The sequence below is a fragment of the Oncorhynchus mykiss genome, chromosome 31, assembly GCF_013265735.2.
Source record: "Oncorhynchus mykiss isolate Arlee chromosome 31, USDA_OmykA_1.1, whole genome shotgun sequence".
NCBI lineage: Eukaryota > Metazoa > Chordata > Actinopteri > Salmoniformes > Salmonidae > Oncorhynchus > Oncorhynchus mykiss.
In genome coordinates this window covers 27,857,606-27,868,892 of record NC_050571.1, presented here as the reverse complement: position 1 = coordinate 27,868,892, position 11,287 = coordinate 27,857,606, and the positions used below count along the sequence as shown (strand labels likewise).

At 45.6% G+C, this 11,287-nt stretch overlaps 1 pseudogene; it reads left to right on the top strand.

Moving 5' to 3' along the window:
* Positions 1-5,447: 5,447 nt before the first annotated feature.
* On the top strand, positions 5,448-9,160 carry LOC110504435 (annotated as a pseudogene).
* The last annotated feature ends 2,127 nt before the right edge of the window (positions 9,161-11,287 follow it).

The following is an 11,287-nucleotide window of genomic DNA, read 5'->3' as shown; positions in this document are numbered from 1 at the left end:
TCCAAAATGTGTGATGTTTTATTTGCTCTTTAGAAATGCATTATATTGCCGAATTACTTTGAGTATTGTGTTTGCATTTGTGTGTGCGATTAGTAGTCTTCCCTCCCTGTATGTGTACAAAAATCTAGGGTGAGAAGCTACATTTATAATGCTGGAAGAAACAAAGTCCAGTGGGAATTATATACTTGAGGAAAGTAGAACAAACATATGCAATACAATATAGAATTGTGTGTGTGTAAGCAGGCTGCATACAAATGCATGTTTATTTAAATAATTGCATTTGTATGCACTGCACTATCAGTAGCATGAAAGGACTTACTAAATGGGTTGATTCTGTCTAGACATGATTAAAACCCCACATGCTAGTGGATCGGAGCATGAACTAGATTAACACATTGTACAATGGGCTATCAGTTCTTGTTTGAGAAAAGCCACAGAGCATATTGTTTGTGTAGTCAGGCGAGAGTTATTAGGCTGAACACAACCAGATGGCAGGGTAGGTAGCGTGTTGTGTCTGAGCCAGCCTTGCCAACAAGCCCATCTTTTAACACAGGAGTGAACCTGGCATTGCTCTCCGATACCCATATTGCAGCATGCCTGCACTGGGAAGAATGCCCTTACACACAAGCTTGTATCAGTCTGTGTGTAAATAGGCCTACTGTGTCTGGAGGCTGGAGTTAGGCCTTAGTTTCCCTATTGCGACCCATGCAGACTCCCCTGCTGTACAGCGACACCTGCTATCGAGATACAGACAAAGCCAACCTCAGGTTTCCCAAGTCACAAAAGCTTGTTATGTATCTCTCTTTGTTACCATGATGAATATCTCTCCCCTGACACACCACCAAAGTCTTCTGCCAGAGCTGAGAAAAGCTGTGGGATTTAGTGTAGGTGATACTTAGTAAAGTGAGATGTGACCTGAGTAAGTGTCAGGGTGGCAACAGCTTGGGTCCCAGCTTTAGGTTTTGTGAAGAAGACAACCCTATGTTTTGGACTTGAACACCCCCATAGGAACACGTCTACTGGTTATACCACCCAGATATAATCCTGCGCCATCTATTCCCTCAATGCCCCATTATCCAGGTCTCCTAAGGGCCCTCCAAGGCAACCAAAACCCACATCCAGTCTTTGTATTTGATTGGAAATTGTAGGCCTAACCATTTGATTACCCTGGTATCCATGATGATAAAATCACACAAACCATTCCTATGCCCTATCCAAACCTGATATCCAAGCCCATTGATCAACAAATTGGTAGGCCTAAACCTATTACATTATTCCTTCTGCTTCAACCAGTGTCTTCCTCGCGAGCACACCTGCCAATAGTTTGATTTACAGCTGAATACATCCTGTGTGTTGTGCCTATGGTCCGGGGGCATCTGGTTTGATTTGATTTGATTTGATCTGGTTTCCCCGGTCTCTGCCTTCTACGTGATAGCCGGGGTCCTATTCCGTGTCTGAGCGGGCATGCAACCTCTGCTGCCCTAAAGCGCGAGGAGGGCTGTTATAAGCAATTGAGTTCAATTGGGATTGAATGGACGTCATGCAAACCTGGATGGATTTAAACAAAGGAGCGGGTGTGTGTTGATCCAACTTCCTCCTGGTTCCTTCTGGACATTCATCCTAAACGCGGAAGATGTTTCCAATTGTGTGCTTTGCGATGTTTTTGCTCGATGGTAAGTCAGTGACATTAGCTGTATTTAGGACGTGTTTGGGAAATTCTACAATGGAGTTAAGCCTATGGAAATGTAAACATATGTCTGTCTTATTTTAAATTATATTAACAGTCTTATTTTGACCTAGATTAACATTGTTGCTTTTATATTTAAAACGTCACAGTGAGCTCATTTTACGCATTGGATTACGCGGGATGCGCCTTGCATTTGCGACCAAGGCGTCACATCTCTCCACACCGCAGACAACTCTCGAGACAGGACCCTTCCCCAATGTGGGCTATTCGGTCCATTGAGGGGGTAACAATGGAGGGAGGCTTGAACCAGCATTCCATGGGGCTAATACCATACCACCCGTGCCATTAATTATTAGACCCCTTGGCAGAGGAAGTCGCCTACAGTCATGGGCAAAAGTGTTGAGAATGACAAATATACATTTTCACAAAGTCTGCTGCCTCAGTTTGTATGACGGCAATTTGCATATACTCCAGAATGTTATGAAGAGTGATCAGATGAATTGCAAATAATTGCAAAGTCCCTCTTTGCCATGCAAATGAACTGAATCCCCCCAAAACATTTCCACTGCATTTCAGCCCTGCCACAAAAGGACCAGTTGACATCATGTGTGTGTGTCCACATGTCTTGTGTGTGTGTGACTGCTGTGTGCATGTGTCTGTGGTATGTGGGCACCTGCATCTATGTGTGTATGTGTTTATACAGTATCTGTGTCTGTCTGTGTGTGTGTTTATATCTGTGTCTGTGTGTGCAGGATGAGAGGAACCAGGTATTGATAGCTGTGGATCCGTCAGATGTGGCACGATGCCTACCTGAGGTGGATCAAGGAGGACTATGATGGCCTGGAGGTCATCTCTCATTAACACAGGTGTGAGTGTTGACGAGGACAAGGCTGGAGATCACTCTGTCATGCTGATTGAGGTTGAATAATAGACTGGAAGCTTCAAAAGGAGGGTGGTACTTGGAATCATTGTTCTTCCTCTGTCATCCATGCTTACACGTGCCGTCATCATTGCTTTGCACAAAAAGGGCTTCACAGGCAAGGATATTGCCTCCAGTAAGATTGCACCTAAATCAACCATTTATCGGATCATCAAGAACTTCAAGGAGCGAGGTTCAATTGTTGTGAAGAAGGCTTCAGGGCGCCCAAGGAAGTCCAGCAAGCGCCAGGACCGTCTCCTAAAGTTGATTCAGCTGCGGGATCGGGGCACCACCAGTACAGAGCTTGCTCAGGAATGTCAGAAGGCAGGTGTGAGTGCATCTGCGCGCACAGTGAGGTGAAGACTTTTGGAGGATGGCCTGGTGTCAAGAAGGGCAGCAAAGAAGCCACTTCTCTCCAGGAAAAACATCAGGGACAGACTGATATTCTGTCAAAGGTACAGGGATAGGATTGCTGAGGACTGGGGTAAAGTCATTTTCTCTGATGAATCCCCTTTCCGATTGTTTGGGGCATCCGGAAAAAAGCTTGTCTGGAGAAGACAAGGTGAGCCATACCATCAGTCCTGTGTCATGCCAACAGTAAAGCATCCTGAGACCATTCATGTGTGGGGTTGCTTCTCAGCCAAGGGAGTGGGCTCACTCACAATTTTGCCTAAGAACACAGCCATGAATAAAGAATGGTACCAACACATCCTCCGAGAGCAACTTCTCCCAACCATCCAGGAACAGTTTGGTGACAAACAATGCCTTTTCCAGCATGATGGAGCACCTTGCCATAAGGCAAAAGCCACAGCTAAGTGGATCAGGGAACAAAACATCAATATTTTGGGTCCATGGCCAGGAAACTGCCCAGACCTTAATCCCATTGAGAACTTGTGGTCAATCCTCAAGAGGCGGATGGACAAACAAAACCCCACAAATTCTGACAAACTTCAAGCATTGATTATGCAAAAATGGGCTGCCATCAGTCAGGATGTGGCCCAGAAGTTAATTGACAGCATGCCAAGGCGGATTGCAGCGGTCTTGAAAGAGATGGGTCAACACTGCAAATATTGACTCTTTGCATCAACTTCATGAAAGTGTCAATAAAAGCCTTTGACACTTATGAAATGCTTGTAATTATACTTCAGTATTCCATAGTAACATCTGACAAAAATACTAAAGACACTGAGGCAGCAAACTTTGTGAAAATGAACTTTGTGAAAATGAATATTTGTGTCATTCTCAACTTTTGGCCACGACTGTACGTACGTAAGAATCAACAACAAGTGGGACACAATCATGAAGTGGAACGACATTTATTGGATATTTCAAACTTTTTTAACAAATCAAAAACTGAAAAATTGGGCGTGCAAAATTATTCAGCCCCTTTACTTTCAGTGCAGCAAACTCTCTCCAGAAGTTCAGTGAGGATCTCTGAATGATCCAATGTTGACCTAAATGACTAATGATGATAAATACAATCCACCTGTGTGTAATCAAGTCTCCGTATAAATGCACCTGCACTGTGATAGTCTCAGAAGTCCGTTAAAAGCGCAGAGAGCATCATGAAGAACAAGGAACACACCAGGCAGGTCCGAGATACTGTTGTGAAGAAGTTTAAAGCCGGATTTGGATACAAAAAGATTTCCCAAGCTTTAAACATCCCAAGGAGCACTTTGCAAGCGATAATATTGAAATGGAAGGAGTATCAGACCACTGCAAATCTACCAAGACCTGGCCGTCCCTCTAAACTTTCAGATCATACAAGGAGAAGACTGATCAGAGATGCAGCCAAGAGGCCCATGATCACTCTGGATGAACTGCAGAGATCTACAGCTGAGGTGGGAGACTCTGTCCATAGGACAACAATCAGTCGTATATTGTACAAATCTGGCCTTTATGGAAGAGTGGCAAGATGAAAGCCATTTCTTAAAGATATCCATAAAAAGTGTCGTTTAAAGTTTGCCACAAGCCACCTGGGAGACACACCAAACATGTGGAAGAAGGTGCTCTGGTCAGATTGAACTTTTTGGCAACAATGCAAAACGTTATGTTTGGCGTAAGAGCAACACAGCTGAACACACCATCCCCACTGTCAAACATGGTGGTGGCAGCATCATGGTTTGGGCCTGCTTTTCTTCAGCAGGGACAGGGAAGATGGTTAAAATTGATGGGAAGATGGATGGAGCCAAATACAGGACCATTCTGGAAGAAAACCTGATGGAGTCTGCAAAAGACTTGAGACTGGGACGGAGATTTGTCTTCCAACAAGACAATGATCCAAAACATAAAGCAAAATCTACAATGGAATGGTTCAAAAATAAACATATCCAGGTGTTAGAATGGCCAAGTCAAAGTCCAGACCTGAATCCAATCGAGAATCTGTGGAAAGAACTGAAAACTGCTGTTCACAAATGCTCTCCATCCAACCTCACTGAGCTCGAGCTGTTTTGCAAGGAGGAATGGGAAAAAATGTCAGTCTCTCGATGTGCAAAACTGATAGAGACATACCCCAAGCGACTTACAGCTGTAATCACAGCAAAAGGTGGCGCTACAAAGTATTAACTTAAGGGGGCTGAATAATTTTGCACGCCCAATTTTTCAGTTTTTGATTTGTTCAAAAATTCTGAAATATCCAATAAATGTCGTTCCACTTCATGATTGTGTCCCACTTGTTGTTGATTCTTCACAAAAAAATACAGTTTTATATCTTTATGTTTGAAGCCTGAAATGAGGCAAAAGGTCGCAAAGTTCAAGGGGGCCGAATACTTTCACAAGGCACTGTACATACAACAAATTGGCCTGCCTTCTGTATTCTTTCACAAATAAGACTGACTTCTATTCTCCTATTGTAGTGACCCACTCGGCTCAGGGCCAGTACGCACAGCAGCTGCTTACTGACCTGATGGAGAACTACTCGAAAGCCCTGTGGCCAGTTGAGGACACAGACTAAGCCCTGAACGTCACCCTGCAGATCACTCTCTCCCAGATCAAAGGCATGTCTCAGAGATTACTGACTAGGTCTCGGCGATGAGTAGAGGACCACTGGTAATCTATGACCGGCTTCTCTCACAATGAGGCTTTGACAAAATGTATATCCCCTGATCAAATACTGTGAGTACGTATACAGAGGATAACTCTTCTGAGAGATATCGTAGAGAGAGATCATGTACTTTAGATCAGAGGAACCAGGCAGCAGCCAGCGCTGTTCTGCTCATTGCTAAGACACGTATAGTCCATCAGCTCTGTGACTCACCTGTTATTTTACCTATGTATGCAAGGCACAAGTACTGTACCTTGAACATGCTGTATGATACCCAATTGGTTCCTCTGGTGATGTGTATGAGAGACGTCAGATGTACTGTACAGGCCTACAGTTAGCAGCCATATACTCTTTCAGTTCAGTGGAGTGTCAACCTCCCATTTGTGTGTGTGTTACTAAGTGTACCTTGTCCAGTGCTCTCTAAAGAGAGCTGTCCTACTGCCAACTCACTCCGTGTCTCTGGGATGATATCACTTTGAAATGCAGACAGACTAATGGTGTGTGTGTTTGTGTGTTTTGAGTGTCCCATTACTCCTTGGTTCCATGCTTTGGTCAAGCAATGTGTCAGGTTCTGGCAGTGACAACCCCTCACCCCCCCCATCTAAACTCCTCATCCACGTGATATTGACAGATAGCTGGGTCTGAATTTCACTGTATGAAAGCTAATCTGAGACTTTAGTGGGTTAATGAGAGAGAGAGAGACAATGACAAGAAGAATAAGACTGTTCGCTAGTATATTGCCCTTATCTGTGTGTGTGTCCACATGTCTTGTGTGTGTGTGACTGCTGTGTGCATGTGTCTGCGGTATGTGGGCACCTGCATCTATGTGTGTGTGTGTTTATACAGTATCTGTGTCTGTCTGTGTGTGTGTGTTTATATCTGTGTCTGTGTGTGCAGGATGAGAGGAACCAGGTATTGATAGCTGTGGATCCGTCAGATGTGGCACGATGCCTACCTGAGGTGGAACAAGGAGGACTATGATGGCCTGGAGGTCATCCGGATCCCCAGCAGTCTGGTGTGGAGGCCTGACCTCGTCCTCTATGACAAGTACGCGCGTACGTGACACAGATATACTGTACAGTACAGCCTCTAAACCATAATCATTTCTACTATCTAGAAACAACCTCCCTTACCAAGAATAACTGTTGGTCCATGAATTGTAATTGGAATTTGAGCTCCTTTGTGGTGGTCGTCTCCTACTTCCCCTTCCACAGCCAGGAGTGCAACCTCACATTTGGCTCCTGGACATACAACGGCAACGAGGTGTACAGGATGGGCACCCACACCACACACCACACACACACCACACACACACACACATACTTTGTTATTTAGACTGTCTCCTGTGTCAGTATAAAAGTTAAATGGTGACAACTTGGTGAGCCTGAAAGACAGACAGGCAGACACACCCTGTCCTACTGCTTCAGACTGCCCTACCACAGACAGGCAGACACACCCTGTCCTTGTCCTACTGCTTCAGACTGCCCTACCACAGACAGGCAGACCCACCCTGTCCTACTGCTTCAGACTGCCCTACCACAGACAGGCAGACCCACCCTGTCCTACTGCTTCAGACTGCCCTACCACAGACAGGCAGACCCACCCTGTCCTACTGCTTCAGACTGCCCTACCACAGACAGGCAGACTCACCCTGTCCTACTGCTTCAGACTGCCCTACCACAGACAGGCAGACACACAGTCCTGTATGTGGTGATGTCATTCTGCCATTAGCAATGCAGACAAAGTCATTGTGTGTGTGTGCATTATACATGCTCTGAAACACCACTGTTACACTCCTATTCTATTTGACCCTCTATTCCGATGTCTCTTCCCAGGTTGACATAGCCATGGGCATGGACAGTGAGGACCTGCCGGACTTCGTGGAGAACGTGAAGTGGGAATGCCACGGCATGCCGGCCACCAAGATCGTCATCATGTACGGCTGTTGCTCCGATTCCTACCCTGATATCACCTACACCGTCCTGCTACAACGCCGCTTCTCCTTCTACATATTTAACCTTCTGCCCCGCTTCCTCATCTCCTTCCTGGCCCCGCTGGGCTTCTACCTGCCAGCTAACTCTGGGGAGAAGGAGTCCCTGGGGGTCACCGTGCTGCTGGCCTTGACCGTGTTCCAGCTCATGGTGGCCGAGAGAATGCCGTCGTCTGATTATGTACCCCTTATTGGTGAGTGCAGACACACACACACACACACACACACACAGAATCCATGTATTTACATGAAGTAAGTTGTTTTCCTCTCTTCTGTCTGTCACACAGGAAAGTAGTACGTCACTACCATGACAATGATCACAGCCTCCACAGCTCTCACCGTCTTCATCATGAACATCCATTTCTGTTGTGCCGAAGCCAAACCCGTCCCCCATTGGGCCAAAGTCCTCATCATCAACTACATTCCCAAGATCATCTTGGTCTACGAGGTGAGAGAGAACTGTGTCCCTGCCACCTCTTCCCCCTCCTCTTCCTCCTCACACTATGGACAGGACGACTTCCACCACCCCATCTTCAGCCCCACCACCAGGCCAATGGGAAACTGGGAGGCCACAGCGGGCGAGAGAACCAGTACCGCCACAAACACTCCTGATCCCAAACCCCTGGACTTCAACGTCACCCCAAGCCTTGACCCCCAACACCACATCACCAGAGATTAGAAAACCCAGCTCCAAGTACGAAGGTTTTGAGTCCAACGGGAACCTCTCCCTGGGGGATTGCTGTAAGGAGGCGCCTCCATGCTGTCCAGAGGTTGAAAAGGCAACCGTGGTTGCTGCTGTGGTGGCCTCAGTAACCTTTGACCCCTGTATGTTCTGTAGTCATGGCATCAGCTTACCCGGGGTGGACTCCAAGCTGGTGCGGAACGTGGAGTACATCGCCATCTGCTTCCGGTAGCAGAGGGCCTCTTGCGCCACCAGGCAGAGTGGAAGAAGGTTGCCAGGGTGACGGATAGGTTATTTTATGTGGATCTTCTTCATCATGGTCTTCCTCATGAGCATTCTGATTATCGGCAAGGCGCCATGACAACAATGGATGAAAGACTATTGGACTGTTATATGACATTACTGAAGTCAAATCATTTCACTCTTTCTTGTCATCCCCTTACAGACAGACAAATACATTTTAAATTAAAAACACAAAATGTATTAAATTGCTTCAAATGTAACTGCAAGTGTAAAATGTGTGCAAATGAACAGTACACACACCAATCACTGTTGTCTCTGAACTCCATTCACCCTTCCTATCCTCATCTCTCCACTAAATAGAACCAGAGGAACCATCACATCTTATTCACCAGTCTGAAATCAGACTCCCGGGGTTTCAGTGACAAAGGCCTCGCTCTGGATCCACAGGCCTGGAATCCTTTTTCTCTTCAAAATCATTTAGTTAATGACTGCTTTGTTTCCAAACAGGCACTGTGTAGATCTAAGATAATATGGACCATGAATTATGCAACACAATGAGTTTACCCCCTCCAGTCACCCATACCATGAACTTGGTAACGTTCAGGTGTGCGTGGCAGGTCGTGATTGTAGTAGGGTCGTGTACGCCTGACACTACTCACCTCATGGAAGTAGTCAACCACTCAAAGGACAAAGTGTATGACCAGTGAGCCCCCTGTATACCTCAGTTAAAAAACAGTTGATCCCCATTTGTCCCTATGGAGCCTTGTAGAGGTGAATTTTTTATTACAGAATTGTCACTACTACCCTGTATATCCAGCAGAGGGCAGACATCTCTCACCAATTCTCCACCTGAACCCGGCACAGGTGGATGCCACAGACCCATGAAAATTAGGGGACACTCACTCAATTAGGGGACAAATCAGATGTCTTTACAACAATCACTTTACAAGTGGTTTACACACAAAAAAACAAACAAATGTTGATTGGTCATATATCCCTTTATCTGACTTTCTATAATGTATTGAGTCAATACAGTGGGGAGGATCTTCGGATGCAGCAGCACAATTCTGATCTTTTTTTTCCACTAATTGGTCTTTTGACCAGTCACATCAGATCTTTTCACACCAGCTGTTTTTCAGAGCTGATCTGATTGGTCAAAAGACCAATTAGTGAAAAAAAGATCAGAATTGGGCTGTCTGTGTAAACGCTGCCATGATTACTTGTTTCATAACCAACCAGTGTTAAAGAGATGAGGCGTTTAGGTAACAAATAGTACATTGTCTTTACTGATACATAACTGGTGAAACTCCTCTGACATGTTAATGCCAGTCTATTCCTCCTCAGGAAGGAGTTCAGCCTGAGCAGTCATCATCCTCTTCAGGGAAGTGAATGTCATGCTGAGGTATGATGTGTCTGGGAGTGAAATCTCTCACATTTGCACGCTGGGGAAGCCTGTCTCTGGTCTTATTAGTGCACGGTGAGCCGCCTGCGGGGGCCCGAAGCACGCTATAATCACCCCAGGAGCCAGGGAGTAGTGGGAAACATGTCATTTGCACAGACAAGAGAGAAGCTGGGGTGAGACGGCTGTGGAAAATTGCCAGGGTCTTTTTATTTCACGGGAGGGCGGCTGGGGGAGTCTATCATCCCCTGTCTGCAGGAGGGGAGGATTGTTATGATATGGACAGAGAAATAGCTCCAAGTTGACTTTACACAGTGAAGACAGTGGTACAGTGATTTTCAAATGCAAGTTGACTTTGTGAAGGTAGAAGAGGAGACTCGAGGATCCGGTCAAAGTAACAGTTTAATACAGCTCTTCTAGGGTACAAGCAGTCACATCATAATGCTAAAAAAAAAGTACAATAGTCATGTTTCTTCAGTCTCCATGTTATATACACTTCATTATAACATCAAGATTGTTTATTGTCTTTCTGTCATAAAACATAGGTTTATTGTCGTAATGTCTGGTTTCTGGTAACTGTCGTGTCTATGACGTTAACTGATAGGGAGTGGTAACCCAGCAAAGCAAATTCTACTACTTTTACTTCTGTGCCATGATGTTCTGGCACAGAGAGTGGGGTTGAATTGAGTTACTGAGACCTGTGAGTACTCTGTGTCCTATGTGATCTGATGTTCTGGCACAGAGAGTGGGGTTGAATTGAGTTACTGAGACCTGTGAGTACTCTGTGTCCTATGTGATCTGATGTTCTGGCACAGAGAGTGGGGTTGAATTGAGTTACTGAGACCTGTGAGTACTCTGTGTCCTATGTGATCTGATGTTCTGGCACAGAGAGTGGGGTTGAATTGAGTTACTGAGACCTGTGAGTACTCTGTGTCCTATGTGATCTGATGTTCTGGCACAGAGAGTGGGGTTGAATTGAGTTACTGAGACCTGTGAGTACTCTGTGTCCTATGTGATCTGATGTTCTGGCACAGAGAGTGGGGTTGAATTGAGTTACTGAGACCTGTGAGTACTCTGTGTCCTATGTGATCTGATGTTCTGGCACAGAGAGTGGGGTTTAATTGAGTTACTGAGACCTGTGAGTACTCTGTGTCCTATGTGATCTGATGTTCTGGTACAGAGAGTGGGGTTGAATTGAGTTACTGAGACCTGTGAGTACTCTGTGTCCTATGTGATCTGATGTTCTGGTACAGAGAGTGGGGTTGAATTGAGTTACTGAGACCTGTGAGTACTCTGTGCCGTATGTGATCTGATGTGCTGGGTG